This window comes from Odontomachus brunneus, unplaced genomic scaffold (assembly GCF_010583005.1).
Source record: "Odontomachus brunneus isolate Ranch 3 - 2012 unplaced genomic scaffold, Obru_v1 Obru_scaffold_257, whole genome shotgun sequence".
Taxonomy (NCBI): domain Eukaryota; kingdom Metazoa; phylum Arthropoda; class Insecta; order Hymenoptera; family Formicidae; genus Odontomachus; species Odontomachus brunneus.
Window position 1 is genome coordinate 348,575 of NW_022639707.1, and position 4,437 is coordinate 353,011.

At 29.7% G+C, this 4,437-nt stretch overlaps 1 protein-coding gene across 3 annotated transcripts in view; it reads left to right on the top strand.

The window, feature by feature from the left end:
- Positions 1 to 4,437, top strand: part of LOC116852819 — an 86,568-nt gene that overhangs the window by 76,712 nt on the left and 5,419 nt on the right. Inside the window, exon 1 of one of the 3 annotated variants that reach the window (XM_032833513.1) lies at positions 2,358 to 2,548. The exons of the other annotated variants lie outside the window; for them this stretch is intronic. The gene's annotated coding sequence lies outside the window, so the exon portion shown is untranslated. Of the gene's footprint in view, positions 1 to 2,357; positions 2,549 to 4,437 lie in introns of those variants that run through there. 3 annotated transcript variants of the gene reach the window in all.

The following is a 4,437-nucleotide window of genomic DNA, read 5'->3' on the forward strand; positions in this document are numbered from 1 at the left end:
AAAAATATTATATAAATAAAAATATATAATATAAATATTTTATATACATAAAGGAAAAAGTATCAAAATCTTTACTGAAAATATTATTAAAATATAGACTAAATATTTTATACAATATTTATAGTAAACGAAAAATAAATATTTGTAGTAATATTTTGTAAACAGATATATTTATAAATATTATATATGAAAAAAATAAATGTAATTATTTACCATTATTAAATTAATAAAAAAATAAGAAATTCGAATCTCAGCAATGGTAAACAAATTTTCAAAATACAATTTAAATACAATTAAGTAGCGTGTGAAATAATAAAATGCATATTTTAAGAAAACTTCAGAAAAAGAGAAAAATGTATATAAATGTATATATTTTAATAAATATTTTTATAATATTTATGAGATATATAAATATTTTTCATTTATTGAATCTAAGGTCACAAAAATATTTTGTAAATATGTATATTTGTAAATATATTTATGAAACATTTTGATAAATATTCATAAAATATTCAAATAAATCTTATAAATATTTTGTAAATATTTTATAAATAATTTGTGCTGTCAGGGGTTAATAGATGAAAAGAATAGAGAATAGTAGTAATTGATGTAATATGTTCAATAAATGTACAAAAATGTGTATTAAATATAGTCGAAATATTACAATTTTAACAAAGAAAGATATAACTGCTATATAACATAGAAATAACAAGAGTACGTGTTACGTCTATGTTATATAACAGTAATATTTTGTGTTTACTAGGATAATTGTAGTAAAAAATATGGAAAAATTAATTTATTAATAAGTTGTAGATGGATACTGCAAATAGGAGCTATTGGAGGTTTGTTTTTAATAACAGCATCTGAAATTAACTCTGAGGACTCTTTATCCTCTAATAACTGGCCATGTTCCATGTACTAAATCGATTTCAATTAATGACATTTTTTATATTATTTGATATTATTAGACTGCCTCTCTCTCTCTCTCTCTCTCTCTCTCACACACACCCAATTTTTATAAAAGCAATACTGATTGAGACCCGACATCGGACACATGACGATCCAATAGCCAATAGGAAAATTTATTTTTTAGGGACAGTACATCATTAGCTATCCAGTAAGCAATCTGCGCGCGGATTGACGTCAAACTGTCGACAGAATCTGTCGAATTCAAGCAGGATCTATCAACAGATCCATAGACATCTACGTCCCCAATCTGCCGCCAGACTGTTGACAAAGTCTACGAACAGACTCTGACGGCAGATTGCGTGCAGATCCTGTCGTTTCGTAGGTTCTTCAATTAAATTTTTGGTAGAAAATTTTCTCATAATTTTTCATAATTACTCATAGAATAAACGCTTTCTCATAAGTACTTATAAAATACAATGAAAAAAAAGTTTTTCTATATTATTTTTTTATAATTTTTAAGATTTTCTCTGGTGAGATTCGAACTTGAACCGAAGACATCTTTTGGATAATCGTCCGTCGCCTTAGACACTATGTCAATTCCTCACTTGATAAAAAGTGTTTTGTATTTCCCACTTAAAGTTTAAGGAAGCAAAATCTTAGAGTTTGTTCGCCTTTTAAACCGCAAAATATAAACGAAATCGTTTAGCGTATAAATAATGTAAGAGAGACCGGCACGATAATTCAAAATTAATTTTCTACTAATGGCTATTTAGAAAATTACTGCAATAAAACAGCAGATAATGACATTTTTCCACCATGTTAATAAAATACTGTACTTTTACATGTGTGAATTTGGTCGATCGTCTCGTTCAAATTGTATTAGGTTTTATCAAAATTGAAACATGATATATTTTCAAATAAACCGTCACAAAAATTCTGTAAAAGTTATTTACATAGCGAGACTAATATTTTCTTCGGTGTTGCTGCCTTCAGTACTTATTGCATGATGATTAAATCGTTCAAATTTAATGACATAATAACATTAAAAAAAATAATAATATGAGAAATTGTATGAAAAATTATGAGAATAATTTTTACCAGGCATGGCATATGTACGCCTTTAAATGGCCATTTAACCGTTGTACTATTCTATACTTGTACTCGTTATTTCTCTATTATTGTTGCTTTTTTATAAAAAATGTGTAATACAATTTTAAAAAGTAACACATTGTTTTTTATTGTGTATATGTGTACAATTATTGTACAATATAATTATCTTGACTCCTCTGCAGCAGTTTTACATGGTGTGTATATGAAACTGCCCCATTTAATAACGTACATATGGCCCTTGATAGAATTAAATAACCTATCTAGGAAACAGAATCTGCGCGCAATCTGCCGTCAGTTTGTCGTCAGAGTCTGTCGACAGACTCTGCGCGCAGTCTGTCACCAATCTGTCGTCAGAACAGATTCTGCGTACAATCTGTTGCCATTTTGTCTACAAACACTGTTGACAGACTCTACGTAAAATCTGCTCGCACAGGTTTGGCTATCTGGGTATTTGATAAACACAGTCTTTTTTAGAAATACACTCCTCTTTCGACGTATCAGTCTTTTCATTGCATACTTCATTGTTCAGGTTTGTAGTTGCATTAATATCTAGTATATATCACAATAAAGTAAAATAAATATATTAACATTTGTTTTTATAAGTACTTATATAATTGTAACTACTTTAAGAAGTTCATAATATCAATTATGTTTCGACAAGTAAACAGAGAAGAATAAACATATTAATATTTGTTTAGCATTGTTATCTCTATCGTGTTAGTTTTATATAAGGCTGCTAAATTCGAGTGACTAAAGTGAAGCAATTTTAACGAATAAAACAAGAGAGATAACAAGATAGTTTATGGATTAATCTCTAATTTATACATCATGCAACCATTCATGTCTCAATTTCATATGATAATTGGATTATATAAGTCAGATTTTGCTTTATGTGATCGAAATAATTGACCACTTATTTTTGTAATATCTAATTTTTCACACAATATATGTGGTATATTTTGTATAATATGTTGCTGAACTTTTTGTAATAAATTTCTACTATCTATAATGTGATATTAAAAATATATTGAAATATAATAAAGCAGAATAATAAATAGATATCACATCTCCGAGAAATATTCTAAAGACGCACAAAGAAAATCCTCACGTCTTAAAGACATTCTTTGGAAATTTGTATTGGAAAATAGAATAACTACCATATAAAATATTCCAACTTACCATTTTTTGCAATAATGTCTGCTGCATACTTACGTCCATCTTTATACGTAGCTTTTATTATATCTTTTTTTCTAGAAATATGTTGCGCCTGACACACGTAATAGATATTGTCTGTATATTTGACTAAAGCGTACATTTTAACACAAAATTTTAAATTTTGATTATGATTAAATATGACTTAGACACAAAATACTCATCTTACAACTAAAATATTTATGGCCGGTTAGAAAAGTGATTAACGAATATTATTCGACAAGAACGAAAGCGCATAAAGACCACTAAGATTGAAATATATTAGATGGGGAATCATATATTCTTTAGATGAGATATATTCAGAGACCTTCTACAACAAGCGATTAATCATAGATCATAAGCAAATTGAACGATTGCAGTCAATTATATAAAAAATAATTGATGGTGATTGGTCAATTTCTTTATAACTTATGACTAATTGCTTATTGTAGACCTCGAAAGATAAATATTTTAATGACTACAGGGCACGTTTACACAGCAGCGTTAATTCGGATTAGTAACAAATATAGTTAATGAATTCATAGATTTTATTGGTATATGTGTTTAAATCTAATGGCTTCTGACCACAGGACATGGCAACGCTTGCCGCGCGCTGGAAATTCGCGCGACTGCCAATCAATATGCTCTTTTCCGTAATAATCTTCTAGCTCTTACGGAAAAACAGCATATTGATTGGCTTTTGCGTAGTCGATTATTTAAAAAATAATGGATTGTGGTTGATCAATTTGCTTATGACTTATGATTAATTTCTTATTGTAGAAGGCTTCAAAGATATAATATTAGACATATTAAACACATAATATTTGATGTCTTTTTTAAAATATCCTAAAAATATTTTGAAGACATCCTATTTCTGACATTTTAGGTTATAGCGGGAAGTACACGCACCGGCGTTAATGTCGTCCGAATATCCGTGTGACTCGCACACGATAACGCGTTACTCATACACTGCTGCGTGTAGGTGAGCTAAGAGCAGCACGGAGTGGCGGAGGGAGCTAGCGGTATACGATCGTCGGACGCTTGGAGAGGGAATAGTGGTGGGAGTCGCGGCGATCTTCCATCCTCTATCGCAAACGTAAGAACGAGAGAAATAGCATTATAAGACGTCTGGACAGAAATGCCGTCCTAAAATACGTGTGAAACACACGAAGAAAACGCTTGACTCACACTGTCTCGTCTATACGTGAGCAATACGCGGTGTCCCGA